Source organism: Bombina bombina, chromosome 6 (assembly GCF_027579735.1).
Source record: "Bombina bombina isolate aBomBom1 chromosome 6, aBomBom1.pri, whole genome shotgun sequence".
NCBI lineage: Eukaryota > Metazoa > Chordata > Amphibia > Anura > Bombinatoridae > Bombina > Bombina bombina.
Window position 1 is genome coordinate 1,009,558,273 of NC_069504.1, and position 23,125 is coordinate 1,009,581,397.

A 23,125-nucleotide genomic window follows, 5' to 3' on the forward strand; every position below is an offset into this window, starting at 1 on the left:
GCTACAGTGGTTTTATTGGATAACAAGTTAAATAAATTGGATTCACAACAAATCAGCGAGCTCAGTTATGGGAAAAGCTGCAAGCAGAGAACTTGTGTGCCTGTAATTTTTGATTGCACAAGAGAACTCTTGTGCAACCTAGCCTCCTGTTCTCATGCAACCAATTGCAGGATAGCAGGACCTGTCAATCACCACATAGTAGCAAGTTCAGAGGAAGAGCGGAAACTTTCTAAATTGAAATCTGCACTGCAATGTGTCAAAAGCTGCAAATGCCAATTGATACATTTTCTCCGGTAATGACTTTATCTGTTACATATGGATATAGATGTTGCTGACAATCGTTTCCAAATATCAATCAACACACAGTTTACAGACCATCAAACAAGTACATTTTTTAAATATCTAAAAATAAATTGTAAGATCAAAAAAAGTATTAAACTGTATGTCTTTCAGATCAGTTTTTGTATTAACTCAGAACATATGATATTCAAGACCATCTTCAATGGTGGGTAACAAAAACTTCTAGGACACGTTTCTACACCATATAAAAAGAGACATAAATACATACCAGTATTATAACATATTAAAATTTTCAAGGGTCATCACATTTAAAACTGAGTATATAAATGAACCGTCTGTTTCAGATCCATCGTCTGCCACCAGGCTCCAGACTTTCATGTTTTGTGCATTCCCTTCATTTTTCCTTAACATATTCCCTTATCAGATCTAATGTACAAAATCATGTTATTTCCTGTCTCTAAGTGCGCTCTGGCACCAAGTCAATTTATATTTGCAGTAATCACAGTTCATCTCAAAACAAGATTTTATATTTTAAAACATACTGTTAAAAATAAAAAAATCATTGTATCATATTAATTGATTTTCCATTTTAGACAGAACACACGAAACAGCAAGGAACTTTATAGTTATGTAAACGGCTTTACATACCTAGATATACACAGAAATATTCAGGGGGAAGGAAGAAAGAAACAAAAGGAAAGACTGAGATTAATGCAATGTCTGAGATCCACTAAGCTTTTCTGGAATGGCTCTTTGCATGAATAACTACACGCCTCATATTCCATACAATAGCTCTAATAGTAATCAGCCGCAGACAGTGAAGATAATCAGTTTCATACTGCATTGCTAAAAGGTGAGCTTGAAAGAATTCTGCACTAGGCTGTGTATTCCCTTACAACTCTAGCAGCTCCCACCAGTATTGAACCTTTATCTAGGAGACCAGTTTTCCCCCAGAATACAGCACTTCCTCTGCAGGTAAGTACTCTGGGGTCTCAATTTTAAACAACTTTCCAATTTACTTCCATTAACAAAATGTGCACAGTCTTTTTCTATTGACCCTTTTTGAGTCACCAGCTTCTACTGAGCATGGGCACAATTTCACAGGTTTATGCAGCTGTGATTGGTTGATGGCTGTCACATGATACAGGAGGAGTGGAAATAGAAAATCTACTTATTTGAAGTTCAGACTAAGCGCTATTGTATTGTATTTTTATCATACATTTGTTGATTAAGCAAATCTACTGTATTTACTAGTCCTTTAAAGGAAATTAAACTTTCATGATTCAGATAGAGCGCTACTTTCATATCAGAATCCTTCCGATATCGGAATGTGCACAATCGTTTTATTTGCACACTGTCTGAGGCACCAGCGCCTACTGAGCATGTGCAAAAATTAATGTATATGCATTTTGCGATTAGTTGATACCTGTCACATGATAGAGGGGGCAGGAAAATAGAACTAACCTATAAATGTATCAGAACAAAATCTACTACTCATTTCAAATTCAGACTAAGGGACCGATGATCTAAAGGTCTCTGAGCTGGCAAGATTATTTATGCTCGCCAGTCCTATTTCCCTGATGGAATGATCTAAAGTCACTTTTTACCCTGTGTCTCGCTAAGGGGCGTATAATGCATTTTCATATGAGGAGGAGATACATACATTACAAAACTGCACAATAAAATTTGTGTTTTAAAAATCTTACAAAACTAATAATTGAATCATTTACACATAAATACAGAGAAAAAAAAATTGTATTGTTTTGGTGCATCAAAAATCGTAACAAAATCCTTCACCAAAAATCGTATTTTATAAAAAATGTAAAATTTGTAAGTAAATTACTCAGGAATAAATTGTAGTAAATGTGCACAGGGGTACATTGTAATTTAAGTACACAGGATGTGCAAAAACACTTAGAAATGTGTACTTTTAAGCACAAAATACAAAGTGTAATTGTTATTTTTTTCATAAAATGGGCTGAACATAGGCAATTCATGGGCGTATATGAAATTGTCTCTTGTAATTCTGAAGTCAACTTTCTAATTTATTTCTATTATCAATTTTTATTTGATCTCTTAGTGTCTTTTGCTGAAAAGGAGCACAATATGGCAACAGTTTGGCAAGAATGTTGTCCATTTGCAAGAGCACTAGATGGCAGCACTATTTATTGACATAAAGTGCCCCAGATGCCTACCTAGGTATCTCTTCAACACAGAATATCATGGGAGTGAAGCAAATTTGATAATAGAACTAAATTGGAAACTAATGGTATACACTGTCTGAATCACAAAATATTTTTTGGGGGATTCATATCCCTTTTTTTTTTTTAAATAATCTTTATTGAGGTAATAAGTAATAACAATAGAACAAACAATATGTCCAGGCACGCATCAGAAATAATAAAAACACTAATACATTTCTCATACAGGAAATAAATGTGAGTTAAAACATTGGTGCACCACTGAAGCGGTTGTTCTCACAATATCTAACCCATATTGGTGTCATTTATACATATAGATAATATTAGAACAGTTGACAAGCATTATAATACCACTTCTGCCACCATGAAGGGAAAAGGCAAAATAAGACATAAGAAACACAGGTGACTGGAGCATATATCAATGAGACCTCGATTTTTATATTAATCAGCTAATGATCCCTATCTCGGGATAAGAAGTGCTTTATAAACTATAAATGATAGGAGATAGGGAATTGGCTTTTAACCGACCTTCCAGAGGTCTGAGTGTGTGTGGGGGGGGGAATGCAGCGGGCAAGAGCCGCTCGTAATGAGGGGGAGTGGAGTGGAGGGCGGAGTCAACTAGGATACTGAGAAAATAAAGACTACAGGGCAAATGATCTTAATAGTTGTAGGAGCTCTAATCTAACATCAGGATGATGGTCATACATATAAGTTGACCCATATATCATACCATATATCTTAACTGAGCGCTATTATATAGAGAGGGGTCAAAGCTAAGTAGAAGGCAACTGAGTCTTAATCCAACACGTATTACAAGTGAATTCACTTCTAATAAAATGAATAAGAGTAGCTCTCAGCAACATTATGTGAAGGAGGGAACATTAGTATGCATGGAATATAGGGGACTTCTGGGTGAGCCCCTCTCCTTAGGGAAATGACAGCTATAGGCGATGTGGGAAAAAGGAGTAGGGATATGACCCGCAGGCAACTAGTACCGGTGGGAAAGGGAGGAGAGGGGCCCAACAGAAATAGATAACATATAAATGTAGAACAGTAAACTATATAGCTAATCTAACTTCTATTAACTAATTAACTGCATACATTCTACATACTCCACATTGACTATATATGTGAACAAGAATTAAATAATATAATGTGTAGAGCACTTAACGCAGTACCCAGGAGCACACAGTACCTGTGGACACATGTTCAACACTAGCATTCAATTTCTAACCCAGTGATAATGCATACACTTTCAATGTTCTAGAAATAGTCATATTTAAAGCTGATACAAATGCAGAGTGTCAATAATAATTCCCTGATATACTTACGTTAGGCCTCTGTGAGCCGGCAAATAGGCAGAAAAATATAGTGGACTCTACAACAGAAATTCTAGTTAGAGCCCAGAAATATCAAGGGAGCATGTATTAAATTGTTTGGTAGAGAATGCTGAATTAACAATAATGTCTAGATTACCAAAGGAGTGATGGGGCCTAACTCGCTAAATGTCCTCTATGTGGGATTAAGCCTAGGAGACAAAAGGATATAGGGGAACTTTAAAGGGAACCCCCCAACCATTAATGTGCCAGCCGTGTTATAATAGTTTGGGGAGTAGCCAATTATAAGACCTAAATTGGACTTGGCATGAGGAAAATAGAGGGTTGCAATATATTGGGTGCTAGAGTCTCTCATTTTCTGAGTTGTGGCTCCCCGCTTTATCCGGCACCCACCAAGTTGCAAGGGGGTAAAAGCCCATGAAGTGTGGAGACAAAATATGATAATAATCAGGAGTGGAGGGATTATCACAATAAATCACATACCACCCTTTAGCTAATAAAAAAAAAAGTGGAGACATTAGTATATAGAAAATAAACTAAACCTTATGTGTTATAACTCTCATAACAGATAGCTGACAGTTTACAGGTTACCCTAAAGCAAGAGAAGCATGTTCCAGGAGTATCCAGGGCTGTTCAACTCTTAACAGTCAAAATCTCTATAAACTGAGTTATGTGTGCTCTGGTGGTCAGGGTTTTCAAATGGACAACAAATGCCTATCGTTATGTATCGCATACTGAGCAGGGGGTCGACTACAATTCACCGGCTTATAAGCCAAGAGTGCTGATACCTTAGTTACTGCGTTATATACATCAAACCTTAAAAAAAAAATAAAGAAATCACTAATTTCCCAAATATACGTATTAAGCATTGCATGGAACAATTAATAGTACCCAAATGTCCTGCATTGTTCGTGACAGTCTCAGCCATGGATCTTACACTTAAGTCTCTAGAGGCCAAAGGGAAGGTCCCTGATGATGTGCCAGAGTCCTTTCTAGCCCACTCCAATTCTATCGCCATTATGGGGGCTACAGAGCGTCTCAAAGGAGACCTTAGTGATAGAACAGTTCCCCTGAAGAGGGCAGCCAAGCGGTATACAGCGTTTGCGGCTGTAGAAGGGATCTGCCACCTGGTTTCTGCTCTCCTGAGCACATTCTATGGGCAAGTATGTAGTGGATTTAGGAAATGTCACAGTTTTATGACCTGTAGTTTTGAAGTCCGTAGAGGGAACAGAAGATCTCAAGTGGCGCCTAGTTACTCCAGAATTAGTGAGGGTGATGTGGCTGCAAGATGGTGCTGGAGCGGCTGAAGGAAGAGTGCTGAAGCAAATAGGAGCTGATGCTGCTCTAGGTCTCCCCGCAGTTATGCGCATCGGCTGGGTACTCTGCACCCCTGTCCCTCCTTGAAGCTCAGTGACATGCGGCTCGAGGTACTCGGTGGCTGCCTCTCCGTGATCAAGGACCTCAGGAATGCAGAACACGTCTGCGGCTGTGGGGTGTAAGACAGCAGTTGGTAAATTCTGGGGTTCTGTATTCTCAGGATCTCTCGTCGGTATTATTATTGAGGTCTCGGTTGCAGCTGGGGCTTCTAGTCTGCAGGGTATGACTTTCTTTCATCGTCCTGTCACCATTAAAGTTGTACGGTCTTCAGATCTGTTAGGATAAAATGAGGACTCCCGTACGGGAAGATGTAGAGAAGAGGGATAAGCTAAGGGTTGCTCTGAGTTTATATTCGGCGCCACAATATGGGTTAGTGGCGTGACTTGTTCCCTCAATACTTCTGCCAGATCTTTAAATCTGCGAAACATCAGGCTATCAAAAGCCTCAAGCTGTGCCAGAATAATGTCCTGAAACTTCTCCATATGCCACTTGGAGTCCTTGCTGCTGATCTGATGCCCGGTAAAACTTAATGTATGTATAGGGTACCTCGTGGGAGAAAGATGGCTGCTTCCCAACGACTACTGTAGCAACTTTCCCAGGTTTAAATGACAGTGATCTTCCGTGAATGAGTGACCAGACACTCACAGGTTCATTATATAAGCTGATCCTTGGTGTAAAGGTAAATGAGGCTGTACTGAGCGGTCATAAGTGAATAAATTTTCGGAATCACTCCGGAGCTCTAGCAAAATGCGACCGCTCAGATACAGAGCTGGCTCCGCCCCTTCATATCCCTTTAACCTTCAGACAATCATATCTATATCATTTTAAATTAATTCTCTGTTGTCACTGTTTTAATAATGCAGAGCGATTAAATATATAAAAGCTTCTCACCCAGCAACTATGCTATGTTCCTCTTGAGAAGCTCATCAGTAGAGAGGCGATCGTGAAATTCTTTAAAGTGACAGTCTACTTGATTTTTTATTGTTTAAGAGATGTGCCATAGAAAAATAATAACTTAGTGTTCTCTTTTTATATGCCATGAGTTATTGATAAATTAATTCAGATGAGCCCATATTGAAAAACTTATACCAGCTTTGGGCTACAGGTATCCCACAATCCTCAAAGGCTTCCCCTGAGGCTTTCAACAAAAATACCAAGAAAACAAAGCAAATTTGATGATAAAATTGAATTGCAAAGTTGTTTAAAATTGCATGTCCTATCTGAATCATGAAAGTTTAATTTTGGGTTTCATATCCCTTTTAAAGCGATAGTCTAAATTGAAATGTGCATGGGTGAATTACAGTTTGAAATAGACACATTTTTGCAGTATACTTCAATTAGCAAAAATGCTTCTTTTAAAAGATATTACTGTTTCTCAGTGGCATACTCACATATGATGTGAGGGCACATGCACCAGTATTCAGACACCACACCTTCTCGGAGAGTAGACTAGACTGTCCCTTTAACATGTCACATCAGTCACACTAACATTCTAGTCCAGCCCAGAACTGATTACTCCTCCGGGGGGGGCGGACCAGGAAGTGTCACATCAGTGTCACAATACGCAACGCTACTGCCACCATTTTACTCGTGGTTTGTTACTGCAGTCCTGAAATGTGCACAGACAAGGAGGTAGCAGAGTGGCAGTGCTCTTTTCTCTGGCCTATTCACTCAGCAATGCAAACTGTAAAAGGAACACATGCTGTTTTGAACAGTTAAATGCATTTTTTTTTATGCAAAATGTATGTTTAAAAAATATTTTAATAAAATCGCCATCTCAATATTTTATCAAAAAATTGTGATATAAAGTTTTATCCATATCACACAGCCCTAATATAGGTCAAATAAATCTGCACTCTCATCATATAATATTTATAGTATGGTGCAATATGTGGGCCGCACAAAAAATATGAAAATGTGACCTGTATGTATTTAAATACCGGTCCCGCAGACCAATTCTTTAAATAACTAATGCTGTGAATAATGATAGGAGCGTCTTTTTAGTATCATTTTTCTTTACTGTTCTTTATCCCTCTTAATTGCCCGCTCTTCTTACTAATCATAGGTCCTTGGTCTGATTCCACTCAAGTGATTAACAAATAAAGTTTTGTGGATTGGCCAAAAGTATTAGTAGATTATAATGTTCTAAAATAAAAATAAGCAATAATGTTGCAGAAATAGTCTGAACAATATATTTGTATCAATGTTTAGATATTCTATTTCCACAAAAGGTTTAATAAATAGAAAGTCAGACAGACCAATATACTGTAAATTATTAGAATTGCTAAAGTAAGGCATGCCACAAAGTTTGGCTAAATTCTTTAGTATTGAGGTTTAATGAGTGGAATGCAGGAACTCTTCCATATATGGTCATTTTTTAATCACCATGGAGCACATAAACATTTTTTTTTCTCAATTTGTAGTTTATTCTATAAATTGGAACATTTTAACTCTTACTTGGCTTAACATGTGTTCTGATTATTGTACCAATATTTACTAAAAAGAATGATTTCCAAATGAAAATAAAGGCTTCAGAAAAACAAATTACATTTTTCTCTTTATGTGTTTAACAACTGCTAATGGGTTAAACACACGTTATGCGCGGAGGTACAATGTAGTGACCCTTCTGAGAAAGCCATTGAGCCAATCTAAACTGGACATGCAAAAATGCGAAATTCAATGCATTTTATTTTCCTTATTGTAAAATTAATTTCCCCGCCTCTGCTAGTGGGCAGAACAGGGGCGTTCCGTGGGCTTAGCTGAAATTTCACCTCCAGGTCTGGCATAACCTGTAAACATTTTCTCTCTGCAGATCTTACAGTTTTTTTTCTTGGAAACTAAAAGGTGGTGAGATTGTGCCAAAATATGCAAAATACTAATTACCTTAACAGAAAAACACATGTATATAGGGGATTGTAATATACTATACACTAAAAGTAGAGTAATCTGATCTGTATTGGCTGCAGGATTTAATTTGTAAACTGCCCGGCTCCCTACCAGTGTGCCCTCTAAGGCCAATTTTGTGAGTGGCCTTGCAGTGAAACAGTTAAAAAGGGAAACAAACCTTGCAGTCTACATTGTGTATTGTTTGATAATTGCTCAGATTAACTGTTTCACTGCTGGGCTGCTCACAAAACTGGCTTTAGAAGGAACACTGCTTCCTACCGACTTTGCTCTCCGCAGTGAAATTTCCCATTCCAATGAACTTTATTACTTTGTATGGGAGACATCTCACAACTTGCAGCATCAGTCCCAAAAGAATAGTAACTACTCCCTATGTTATTGCATTTCATCCTATTCCTGCAGCTCTTTTCAAATCAGTTTTCCTGTTTTAACAGCTTAAAACTAGGAGCTGCCATTTTGGAGCTCAACTATTCTCACAGGGATATCACAATCATGCATGCTCTATCTTAATCATGAAAACAAAAATTGGTTTCATATCCCTTTAAGCTATTAAAACAGGAAACTGATTTGCAAGAACGTGAAATGTAATAATTGTGAACAGTTACTATTCTTTTGTAGTTGTGCACAACAATTTAATGTCCCTTTAAAGCTTAAAGGGACACTGAACCCAAATTTTTTCTTTTGTGATTCAGAAAGAGCATGCGATTTTAAGAAACTTTCTAATATACTCTTATTATCAAATTGTCTTCATTCTCTTTGTATCTTTATTTGAAATGCAAGAATGTAAGTTTAGATATCGGCCCATTTTTGGTGAACAACCTGGGTTGTTCTTGCTGATTGGTGGATAAATTCATCCACCAATGAACAAGTGCTTTCCAGGGTTCTGAACCAAGCAAACAGCGTAGATGCCTTATTTTTAAAATGAAGATAGCAAGAGAACGAAGAAAAATTGATAATAGGAGTAAATGAGAAAGTTGCTTAAAATTGCATTCTCTATTTGAATCCCGAAAGAAAAAATGTGGGTTCAGTGTCCCTTTAAATTTGCCTTTCTAATATTCTTTAAGTGACCACGAAGTACTGAGAAGACTTCTTAGATAATCAAGTGGAGAGCTTTTAATCATTAGGCCCCTAGTGACAGTACGGTAATCAAGTATGAATCACAAAGAAAATGATGGAAAATACACAATTTATATAAATAACTTTTTTATATTTACCATTTTCCGCTAAAGAAGAAAAATATTATATTTTTTTACATCAACAGTGTACTGTAAAACTGTTTTCCCCTTCTTCCAATGACTTGTTATATTAAAGTGGCAGTAAATTCAAAGCTTTTCTTTAATGATTCAGACAAAGCATGCAATTTTAAACAACTTTCCAATTTACTTCTATTAGCTAATTTGCTTTGTTTTCTTGGTACCCTTTGTTGAAAAGCCTTCCAAGGTAAGCTTAGGAGCAGCAATGCACTACTGGGAGCTGGTGCTGATTGGTGGCTGCAAATATATGCTCTTGTTATTGGCTCACCCAATGTGTTTAGCTAGTAGTGCATTGCTTGCTGCTCCCTCAACAAAGGATGCCAAGGGAAAGAAGATTTGATAACAGAAGTAATTTGGAAACTTGATTAAAATTGTATGCTCTATTTTAATCATAAAGAAAAAATGTTGGTTTCATGTCCCTTTAACTATAGAGTATAAAATGAATGGGTACTGGAACTTTTTGGTTTATTTTTGTATAAGAAATAGCTGGTTTTGCTCTTTGAAACCACAACACATTAAACTGGGCTGAGCTTGCAGAGAGATCAGATCTATTTATCTTATCACCTTTTATACACACAAAGGCTTCCTTATCTTAGCTCTGTCTGTATACGAAAGCCCAGAACTTAGCAAGAATATTTAAAATGAGCTTTTTAGCTCTTATCTCATCCACCTCCCATTGGGAGTGTAATTTCTTCTGTTAGCTGTGCCCACATATATTTTCTATAGCTTAAAGTGATTGTAAAGTTAAATTATTTAAAGCCCAGTATTTAACCTATACTAAGACACTTCTTATTTTACATACAATTTTGTTACGGTAGACAGACCGCCGATCCCCCACCCACATCTCCTTCTATATTTAGCACATTGATAGAGAATCCGGCTTCCTCCAATCGTTGCATGCCCCACGAGCTGGACGCCAAAGGGGATCGATATGCTCAATACAGAAGGAGATGCGGGCGGAGGATCAGCGTTATGTTTACTGTAACGAAATGGAAAGTACTTAAAAAAAAGAAGCGTCTTTCTACAGTTTAATGAATTAAAGTGCCCATGTTTTTAAGATTATTTTTAAATACTGGGCTTTAACTCATTAAACTTTACAATCACTTAAAGTATTGGAATAATCAGTATAGATGGAGATTCAAAAGGCAAACACAGCTACTTTAAAGGGACACTGAACCCAAATTTTTTCTTTCGTGATTCAGATAGAGCATGCAATTTTAAGCAACTTTCTAATTTACGCCTATTATCAATTTTTCTTTGTTCTTTCCTATCTTTATTTAAAAAAGAAGGCATCTAAGCTTTTTTTATTCAGAACTCTAGACAGCACTTTTTTATTGGTGGATGAATGTATCCACCAATCCGCAAGGACAACCCTGGTTGTTCACCAAAAATGGGTCGGCATTTAAACTTACATTCTTGCATTTCAAATAAAGATACCAAGAGAATGAAGAAAATTTGATAATAGGAGTAAATTAGAAAGTTGCTTAAAATGTCATGCTCTATCTGAATCACGAATGAAAAAAAACATGGATTCAGTGTCCCTTTAAATTACAAAATACAGGTAGATGAGCTATTTGTAAAGAATGTAATACATTCCAGCTGGTAAGTTGGATTATTGGGAATTCATTTAAAGTGGGAAAAAATACAGAACACTGTCTCTTTATTTTTTTTTTAAATATGCAGTATAATAGACATATAACAATATTGAGTTGAATCATAATGAGGTTTATCTTTCAAATTATGATCATTTTACCAACTTGACATTCTCACGTTGTAGTAATATAAAAGAAAGAAATCAAGGGTCAGTAATTGTTGCTGTAGCGGTTGTAGAATAAATACTGAAGACATTCTATTTAAGAACTTACAAACGACAAGACAACATAAAGTTCTAGTAGGTGTTGTAGACGTTTTATTTCTGGGAAGCAGATAAAATTCTAGAACGTTGACCCCAAAATGACCTAGAAATGAATTTCGAGTCTTAATAAAAAACGCTGAATACTGACGTATTTTACTTTTCAATACCAACATCCACAGAAATTCCACACAACAATGTCCTTTAGGCTAAATGTTTTAACAATGTAACATTCACTTCATCCCTGACAAAGGTCAAGCTCCGACTTCAGGCAAAAGATCATTTTTTTGTTTTACTGCACGAAATAAATGTTGTTTTTTGTGTCATTGACTATATCAATAATATCAACAATGTTCTTGTATTACTGTTAAAATATGTACAATAATGTACAAAATTACAAGTTAACCTAATAAAAACCTATTTAATTTGGTCATTAAAGGGACAATAAACTCAATTTTCTTCTTTTGTGATTCAGATAGAGCATGCAATTTTAAGCAACTTTCTAATTTACTCCTATTTTCAATTTTTCTTCATTCTCTTGCTATCTATTTGAAAAAGAAGGCATCTAAGCTTTTTTTTGTTCAGACTCTGGAAAGCACTTTTTTATTGGTGGATGAATGTATCAACCAATCAGCAAGGACAACCCAGTTTGTTCACCAAAAATCGGCCGGCATCTAAACTTACATTCTTGCATTTCAAATAAAGATACCAAGAGAATGAAGACAATTTGATAATAGGAGTAAATTAGAAAGTTGCTTAAAATTTCATGCTTTATCTGAATCACACACACAAAAAAAAAATTTTGGGGGTTCAGTGTCCCTTTAAAACAAGTCTTCACAAATACCAAGAGCAAGGGACCAGTGGCCCCTAGAATTTTACTTTTAGCTCCTAAAGTTAAGAATTATTCTACATGTATGTGCATACTAATACCATCAAAAAACAGAAATTTGGCACCACAATATTCTTGCTGCCTCTTAAAGGGACAATTTACTCAGGAAGAGGGTGGATAAAAACCTTTTTTTTAATTTAAAGGGACAGTTAAGTCAAAATTAAACTTTCATGATTCAGATAGGACATGCCAACTTTCCAATTTACTTTTATCATCAAATTTACTTTGTTCTCTTTGTATTCTTTGTTGAAATCTAAAAGATAGGTAGGTTCATAAACTGATTTCTAAGCCGTTGAAGGCTGCCTCTTATCTCTTTGCATTTTGACAGTTTTTCACAGTTAGACAGTTCTAGTTCATGTGTGCCATATAGATAACACTGTGCTCACTCACTGACTGGCTAAAATTCAAGTCTGTCAAAAGAACTGAGATAAGGGGGCAGTCTGCAGAGGTTTAGATACAAGGTAATCACAGAGGTAAAAAGTATATTATATAACAGTATTGATTATGCAAAACTCGGGATTGGGTAATAAAGGGATTATCTATCTTTTTAATAATAACAATTTTCAAGTAGACTGTCCCTTTAAATCAGATTTTTATTTAAATCAGGGAGTTTTCTATTTAATATACATTATAATTGTTATTTTATTATTCAGATAGAACATACAATTTTAAACAACTTTTAGATTGACTTATTTTATCAATATATTATCAAATTTGCTTCATTCTCTTGGTATCCTTGTTGAAGGAACAGCAATGCACTACTGTGAACTAGCTGAACACTTTATGTGAGCCAGTGACAGGAGGGCTTCTATGTGCAGCCACCATCCAGCAGCTAGCTCCAAGTAGTACATTGCTGCTTGCTTGCTACCTGCTTTTTAACAAAGGATACCAAGAGAGGAAAGCAAATTAGATAATAGAAGTACATTGGAAAGTTGTTTAACCCCTTAAGGACCACAGCACTTTTCCATTTTCTGACCGTTTGGGACCAGGGCTAATTTTACATTTTTGAGGTGTTTGTGTTTAGCTGTAATTTTCCTCTTACTCATTTACTGTACCCACACAACCAATACCGTTTTTCTCGGCATTAAATGGACTTTCTAAAGATACCATTATTTTCATCATATCTTATCATTTACAATAAAAAAAAATTATAAAATATGATGAAAAAATGGAAAAATAATTTTTTTTTCTAACTTTGACCCCCAAAATCTGTTACTTATCTACAACCACCAAAAAACACCCATTCTTAAATAGTTTCTAAATTTTGTCCTGAATTTAGAAATACCCAATGTTTAAATGTTCTTTGCTTTTTTTGCAAATTATAGGGCAATAAATACAAGTAGCACTTTGCTATTTCCAAACCACTTTTTTTTTTTCAAAATTAGCGATAATTGGAACACTGATATCTGTCTGGAATCCCTGACTATCCCTTGACATGTATATATATATATTTTTTAGAAGACAACCCAAAGTATTGATCTAGGCCCATTTTGGTATATTTCATGCCACCATTTCACCGCCAAATGCGATCAAATAAAAAAATCGTTCACTTTTTCACAAACTTTGGGTTTCTCGCTGAAATTATTTACAAACAGCTTGTGCAATTATGGCACAAATGTTTGTAAATGCTTCTCTGGGTTCCCCTTTGTTCAGAAACAGCAGACTTATATGGCTTTGGCGTTGCTTTTTGGTAATTAGAAGGCCGCTAAATGCCACTGCGCACCACACATGTATTATGCCCAGCAGTGAAGGGGTTAATTAGGGAGCTTGCAGGGTTAATTTTAGCTTTAGTGTAGAGATCAGCCTCCCACCCCCTGATCCCTCCCAAACAGCTCTCTTCCCTCCCCCACCCCACAATTGTCCCCGCCATCTTAAGTACTGGCAGAAAGTCTGCTAGTACTAAAATAAAAGTTTTTTTTTTGTTTTGATTTTTTTTTTTGGGGGGGGGGGGGGGTTAAAAAGAAACCTTGTGCAGTGTTGGATCCCCTCTTAGCCCCAAACCACCCTGATCCCCCCATACAGATGTCTAACCCTCCCCCCTCTACCTATTTGCTGTCGTCTTGGGTACTGGCAGATGTCTGCCAGTACACAGTTTGCCCCCAAAAATGTGTGTGCTTTTTTTTAAAATTAAAAATAAGATTTTCTGTAGTGTAGCTGCCCCCCCCCTCACTATCCCACCTCCCTCCCCATCCCAGATCCCTTGCCCAACATCCCAGATATGTGGGAAAATTGTGCTTCATAAAAAAAAAATTCTTAGATCATGATTTGGTGCGCCTACATGCGCATGGGCGCGCACGCGCACCCTCCCGTCCCCCACGGCTGCTTCTGCCGACTGAAGCTAACAATGGGGACACCGGAACAGGATGCCGGAACATCGATGGGCCGCCCACCCACCTCCCAGCTGCTGCTCCCACCCACAAATGATCGGCACCATCAATGCCTGATGCAGAGAGGGCTGCAGAGTGGCTCTCTCTGCATCAGTGGCTAAAAAAAGGTATTACAGTGATGCTTCAATACCGAGGCATCACTGCAACACCTTGAAAGCGGTTGGAAGCGATCAGGATTGCTTCCAATGCTTGATACCCCTGAGGACGTACAGGGTACGTCCTTGGTCACTAACTGACTTTTTTTTGTAGGACGTACACTGTACGTTGTTGGTCCTTAAGGGGTTAAAATTGCATGTTCTATGTATACAGAAGCAATCAAACAATAAATAGAAGATTGTTTGGAGTGAACTTGATTTGCACAAGGAGGGAGGGCAAGCAGTAAAGTTAGTGAAGCCTATAATGCTATTGATTTAGTTAAATACAACTATTTAAATTATTATTAAGGTAATAATTATTTTTCTTTAGTTAAAAACAACTATTTAAATTGTTATTATGAAGGTAATGATTATTTATCTCCTAATAAATACAGTTAAAAAATTTATCAAATATGAATAACTTATTAAACTGGAGATAGTTCACATCCCAATAATTTCATAATTATCAACGTATTTCTGATGGTATATAACTAAATCATTAAAGGGAGAGTCTAGTCAAAATAAAACTTTCATGTTTCAGATAGGGCATACAATTTTAAACAACTTTCCAATTTACTTTTATAATCAAATTTGCTTTGTTCTCTTGGTATTCTTAGTTGAAAGCTAAACCTAGGTAGGCTCATGTGCTAATAAGCCCTTGAAGTCCGCCTCTTATCTCAATGTATTTGACAGTTTTTCACAGAGGGTGTTCGTTCATGTGTGTCATATAGATAACATTTGCTCATGCTCGTGGAGTTACTTATGAGAGAGCACTGATTGGCTAAAATGCAAGTCAAAAGAACTGAAATAGGGGGGCAGTCTGCAGAGGATTAGATGCAAGGTAATCACAGAGGTAAAACGTGTATTAATATAATGGTGTTTGTTATGCAAAACTGGGGAATGGGTAATAAAGGGATTATCTTTTTTTTTTAAACAACAATTCTGGAGTAGACTGTCCCTTTAAATATAACTGGAAACATAATCTGAAAAGTTATTATTCTAAAAATAAAAACTTTATGTAGAAAACCATGATTTAAATTGAATCTACTAAATAGTGTTTTAAATCATGATTTAAATCGAATCCACAATGCTCAGTAAAGCAGCTGATAACAGATCACTGCATTCAAAGCAGCTGCAGGAAACTTTAAATGGGCTAAGGCTCTCTTTGCCACACCTTAAAGGGACAGTATACTGTAAAATAGTTTTTCCCTTAATGTGTTTACAATTGCTTTTTTTACCAACTGCAGAGTAAAAAATGTATGAAAATTAGATTTTTAAGGCTTATTTGTGTATATTAAAGCTCTGATTTTTTGTTTTGAAGCCACAACCTAATAAAATGGGTTGAGTTTGTAGTTTTAATCAGATCTCATTACTGTATCACATTGTGCACATATACCTGCTTCTTTATCTTATATCTGTCCTTAAAACAATCACCAATACTTTGAGAGAACAATGGAAAATCAACATTTTATTACCTTATCTCTGCTTTATCACACTGGGAGTGTAATTTCTTCTGCTGGCTGTGTTTACAAAGCTTATCTATAGCTGGTACGCGCGGCCACAAATTTTCAGAATAGGTGGGGATACCACATGCTAAATCAACAATTTCAAATGCCAATATAAGGGTAAAGGAGCTACTTGTAAACAATTGAATACACTCCAGCAGGTAAAGTGGATCATTGGGAACAAATTAAAGGGGAGAACATTTTTGAGTAAACTGTCCCTTTAATGACACATTAATTTCTGCTGATGTCTCTTGTTAGCATTGCTTTTTTTTTATAACCAATACTACAGTACTGGAATTTTAATTGCAGGTGGAGTTTTCAACAGATAAAAACAGCCATTTCAAATTTCAAAATAAATATAAAGAAGCTATTTGTAAAGAATTGTATGGAATAGTTTCGTAATAGTTTTCCCCTTAATGTGTAACTTGTTATACCAGCTGTGGATTATTACATGCGCGAAAAAATTGCTCCTTTATTTTTATATTTAAAATAGTTGTTCACTTATTGAAACCAGAACCCACTGATTTCCAGAACATGCCCATCCAAATGGGCTGAGTCTATAGGGAGACCATACCTCCATTAAATTATTTTGCTGTATATACAATAAGGCTTCATTATCTTATCTCTTTGAGTCTTTAAACATAGGTCAATACAGAAAGCGATTACAAATTAAATTGTCAGTACCTATTTGTCCCGCCTCCCACTGGGAGGTTGGTTTCTACTATTGGCTCTTGCTTTCTATAGAGAATATTGCAGTATTCGCATGTAGTATAAGTAGTGGATGCGACTAGAAAAAATAGCTATTTCAAAAGGCAAAATAAAGGTAAATGAACCATTTGTAAACAATATAATACTTTCCAGCAGGCAAAATGAATAATTAAGAACATATTATGGGGAGAACATTTTAACAGTACAATGTCCCTTTACTACACTACAGCAGTTTAAATGGATAACCTGGAACACAGTACAGTGTCCCTTTAATACACTACAGTAGTTAAAATGGATCATTTGGAACACATTAAGGGGGAATACATTTTTACAGTACGATTTGCATGATATTTTTGGTTACCATCGTATTTTGATGTCATGTATGTAATGTGATCAGTATATTATGTAATTAAGTAAATCATTTTTAACCACAATTAGTAATTGCTTAAAAGTTTGTAATCAAATATGTACACTGTATATAATTTCCTTAAGCATTGTATTGAGATGGTACACTTTATTTGTTAGTGCATGTGATTTTTGTATCAAAATGTTTATAAGGAAAGGCTAACAATTTTTCTAATACAGTAAACAATAAAATAAATCATGGTCTACACATCAAAAAACCTTTGTTACATTAAAAAAGAAAAAAGAAAAATGTTTACCTCCAAAAATGGTAACATTGGAGTATAGATATTTCATAGGTATGTCCTTCCACAAGTATACATATTTATTTTTTACAGTCAGTCAGGCCTGGGCTATGGTATTTTTTACAATGATTTTAACCCCTTAATGACCACAATGTACCCTGTATGTCACTGGTCGTTAAGGGTTTTTTCAGGACATAATAGCACAAGTCTAGCAAAAACACGCTATTAATGCACTCCCTCCAGCAGGCTTTGTTGAACAGAGCAGTCTCAACGCTGGTGGCAAGACCACGCTATAAAACAATCAAGTCCCAAAAAAAGGCCAGTGACATACAGGGTACGTCGCTGATCCTTAAGGGGTTAAATAGGTACTATAAAATACCGGGGTACTGCTTGAACGCATAACAAGCCAGTTGGCCCTGCTCTTTGAAATGCATATTAGACTTTCTGTGTCCTTTTAAATTTAAAGTTTATAGAATAAAGATTTATCATTTTACACATATGCAGTCACCAAAACTGTATTTAATACACTGTGGCACTAATTCAAAACACAGCCAAAGTGTTAAAAGAAAGAAAAGTAGTGGATTAACATATCACTCACTGCATTTTTAGTGAGTATAAAATGAACATTCAGCAGATATATTCCTTCCTTTCACTGTTTATGCAAAAGTCAGTATTTCTAACAAAAAATACATCTGTTAGTTTTAATATATACATATGTCCTTAAAACAAATATAGGTAGGACAAAAATAAAGAAATTATACAGTATACACTATTTATAATACTGTAAATACACTACTACATAATTACCTTTATTGCACAATACCTACACCAAATTTAAGTTTAGAGATATTTCAGAGGAGCCCTGCAGTGTGCATGTTTCATAAATCTATTCCATTAAAGGGGAGTCTGCTAAATATGTGTTTACTTTCCTTTAATACAAAAAACCACCACAAGAGGCTGTTGCAGGATATTTAAAACATTTCTGGCAGAGGAAAAGTATCTAAAGGCAATAAAACACAGGAGGAGTGTATAAGTGGCGATTTAATACCAAGAATGTGATTATTTCAATGATACCTTGAGTAGCTAAGCATGTATTGTACAATAGTCAGCGAACTTCCCACAGCATCTGGAATAGCCCAAGGCTAGTGACATTCCTTACATACCTGGAGAAGATTCTTGAGAGGTCCTATAACCTCACAACTAATTACCCTAGAAATCTATCATCTTTAAGTCTACAATTAATAAGCTTCCAATGCCCATAACACATATTCATTAAAAATATAGTACAGTACTACAAATGATTTTACAATCACCATATTTTCACTTATGAGTTCTAATGTTCTTAAACTTTGTATTTATGCAAGAATAAAAAAAAAATAAAAAAGGTAAAAACTGAATACGGATGAGAATTTATTTTTTGTATGCTAACTAGTTGTAAATTTAACAAAAAAATAATAAATCAAGGCAAATAACATTTTTAATATAAATTATATATGTGCTGTGATATCATATGAGATCATTTTGTTAATCTATTTACTATAGTGTTGTAACTTAACAAGTTATTGTAACTTTAAACCTGCAACAATTTAAGATTGATTAAAAGGGGCATTACAGTAATTTAAACAATGTGTTGAAAAAGATCTCCATATAAAATTAATTCTTTAAAGCTGTAATTTTGAAATTTTGCTTGGTTTTGCTTTCTAATGACACACCCCTTAAAATGCCTCTTTATGTGAATAGGTACAAAATAACTTTAACTCCTGCACTGATCAAGCTATTGTGTATTTGGATCACCAGATGCATTATGGACACTCTGGGGTAGTGGATTAGACACAATTAAATTATAGGAAGAGTGGGAAAAAATAAATTATGAAAGTAAATTGCAGTCTTTTATACAACACATGGTAAAACTTTTTATATGGATTTTTTATACATATATTTTAGCACTATAACAAAAAAGCAACCAGATTAAATACTTTGTAGAAATTCCCTACAGCTTTGCGTAGGTTGCAGAATATATAAGAAAAAAAAAATAAGAAAGAAAATATGACACATAAAAAATGAAACTATTAGAGGTTTATAAACAGCCAAGAAGATGTAAGATAACCTTTGTGAAGCTAGAGGTTATCAGATCTGTCATTCTTTTCAAAACAAAATTGCCTGCTGCTAAGTGTTTTAACCAAGGAATTCCAAAAAAGACAAATACGTTCTGCACAAAGCATCCAGACTGCATCATAGTAAGAGCTGCCTCAGCATGTCCCAATGACTGTTGCAAACCTATTTCCTGTCTTCCTGGAATATCTGTCTGGATGACATAAGGATACTGATATTCCTAATGTTGAACCCACCCAAATATTCCACAATATTACAAAAAAAATCAATATAGTACATATTCCTCCAGCCGAAAAGTTGCATTCCAGTAAATTGTATTATTCTGCACACTTCTTCATATTTCAGGTGCCATTATATATAATAATATAACTGTTAGATATATCAAAGCAATCGTCACATAGAAAGGAAAATAATTTATTAGATATATGATGTTTAAAAGATGAAGATAAAACAGAAATATTATGCGCATATTGTTTCAATTGATAGACACACAAGACAGTAATAATACAAGAGTATATATATTTATATTTTTATTTAATTTACATGATGTGTTTATATACACAGAAGTTATATGTATATAGTATACTGTATAACATTATTATTAATAGATGTCCTATTGTTGCAGATGATTTTAATAGCCATGTAGCCTAATTTACTTGTATAACCAGCATACATTTTGATGCTAGTAGCACTTCAAACTTCATATAGCTAAGTACTTGGCAATAGTACAGAATAGTACAGTAAGTACATAGTTTGAACGAAATCCCAATCCATTTGCAAAATGAGCACCTACTGTTACAACAATAATATAATATCACCTTTAATATTTATTGCTACCAATTGTTCAGCTTAAAATATAATGTGATCTTACCCTGCATATCTTGATGGTATCACTAATAAAGAGAAATACAAAAGTTTTTTTTAATGGGTTACCTGACTATGAAGGCTGCAACACATTGTAGCCTTCTTTGTCAGCCAAAGGGTTAACACACAATACACTGTATTGTTATTTCTTCCAGGCGTCCTTAACACAAAATATCAATGGATGCATATAAAAGTGACAAAGATATTAAAACACTTGTATATAGTATGTTGTATTTATATACAGAGTGCCATTATAATTTACAAACTATAGGTTTGCCTACCGTTACAGCTCAATAAGCTTGCTCACAATGGATCTGAAAAGCCTGTTGTTATTTCTACAACAATAGCAGGTAAAATACCACACTCCTGTAAGCAAGAGATGCTTTGCATTGTAATCCCTTACCTGACAGATGAAACGTTTGCAGCTAGAAGGAAGTACTGGAAAGGAATAAGTGGCTGCTTGCAGAAGAGCACAGGGACTGCTTAAAACACAGCCTTACTGAATAAAACTCCAGAGTTTCCTTGGCCACTCCCTATAGTCGTTGCTAAATGAATACTTATCCCAAATGTTTACAATTGGCAGCCAGTGGTTTGCATTGTCCTCCGTTATTCCAATAGACAGCCAATGAGTTTGCTCAGACCAAGGTGGGTTTAGCCTGCCTGAGAAATGCCTGTCATTCCCTAAGCATGCTCCGGAAGCCACTCATCAAAAAACCAAATTCATGCAGTCTGCCAAATCTAGCTACATGCCCTTTTTTGGTTATCCTTTTGCAGGGCCTCTGTAAGTAAATCCTCCGTCAGGAATGATCATAAGAAATGTTAATCTTACAAAAAGGCTGTCTTGTAGAATGCTAAAACTGCTTTTCATAACTTTTTTTTTGTCTGTAAGGGAATCAATTGAATCTAAAAGAAACAGTAAACACAGATTTAAGCCAGGGTTGCAGAAATGGAGACACAAAAATAATATTCTGGAAAAAAAGCCCTGTTCATTTGTTTTAAATCAAAACCAAATGTTCTGTGTAGTAATACAAATACTTGAGGATTTTGCTTCCAGTGCTAAAGCATAGAGAACAATTGTAAGAGAGTAAAAAAATGCGATGTCTTGGAGAGTGCATGTTACTTATACCTGGATTATGGATAGACAAGTACTAGGACATACTTGTACAGTTGGCTTCTGTCCCAAAAGTTGTATGTGCTTTCCCATCAACACTTCCCCCCAGCAATGCTGTTTTAGCACAGTAAATTCATAAATCGACAATTCCCAGATTTTATGACAATTTAAAGGGGCAGGAAACCCATTTTTTTCTTTGACGATTCAGATAGAGCATACAATTTTAAACAACTTTCTACTTTACTTTTCCTATATAATTTGCTTCATTCTTTATGTATCATTTATTGAAAAGCTCATTTAGGTTGGCTCAGCACCTGGGTGCTATTTGCTGATCGTTGGCTGCACATATAAAATGTGTAGAAGCTTAGTTTCCAGGAAAAAATAATAATTTTGTTTTCTATGCATATATATTATAACCTTTTTTTGCCAGAAAAGTTATTAAACTAAATGACATGCTTTAATTTGTAAGTGCATGCATTTTCAATTTGGGTCCCTTTCTCTATGTGTTTAAAAGGACATAACAGTGTATTTCATTATTGCAGTGTTGTATGTGTATAGCCATGAGTAGCAATGAAAAACTGCAAGCTAGCTGAACAATCTGGAGAGCCAATGTCAAGAGGCATATTTATGAGGAGCCAAGTAGTGAATTGCTGCTTATGAGCCTACCCAGGTATACTTTTGAACAAAGTAGCAAAATAGATAGGTAGTAAGTTGGAAATCTGTTTTAACCCATTGATTAGTGGTAATATGCAATTGACACTTCAAATTGGCTCCCCAGACGGATCCTAAGGACTTCAGTGTTAGACTTTGCTAAAACAGCACCATTTGTGTATTTCCTGTTAAAGGGACAGTCAACTTTTTTATTGTTTAAAAAGATAGATCTTTACTACCCATTCCCCAGTTTTGCATAACCAACATTGTTATATTAATATACTTTATAACCTCTAAATATCTGCCTGTTTCTAAGCCCCTGCAGGCTGCCTCTTATCTCAGTGCATTTTATTAGCTTTTCACAGCCAGACACTGCTAGTTTGTGTGTGCTATATACATAACATTCTGCTCATTTCTGTGGAGTTATTCATGAGTCAGCACTAGTTGGCTAAAATGCAAGTCTGTAAAAAGAACTGAGATAAGGGGACAGTCTGCAGAGGCTTAGATACAAGGTAATCACAGAGGTAAAAAGTATAATAATATAAAAGTGTTGGTTATGCAAAACTGGGGAATCGGTAATAAAGGGAAATCTATCTTATTGAACAATAAAAAATTGTCAAGTAGACTGTCCCTTTAATACTCAATGGCTAACAAGGGCAATTCTCACAGTTCTGTTGGTAAATTGGGATACACCTTTGCAAGCCAGAGAAAAAGAAAAAAAACAGTTCAGGAAAGGAACATTTAAAAAAAAAAAACAAGAACTGGAATTCAATTTTGAAAGCCTTTTATACATGAAACAAAGACTACACTATCCTTTTTAAACATGTTTTATTGTAGAGTGCATGCATATTTGTGCAGAGTTCATACTACTATATTTAAATTTATTGGCAATT

At 35.4% G+C, this 23,125-nt stretch overlaps 1 protein-coding gene across 1 annotated transcript in view; it reads right to left on the bottom strand.

Moving 5' to 3' along the window:
• CALD1 (caldesmon 1) overlaps positions 1-21,164 on the bottom strand; it is a 287,339-nt gene extending 266,175 nt beyond the window's left edge. Inside the window, 1 exon segment of the mRNA XM_053718725.1 lies at positions 20,874-21,164. The gene's annotated coding sequence lies outside the window, so the exon portion shown is untranslated.
• Positions 21,165-23,125: the final 1,961 nt, after the last annotated feature.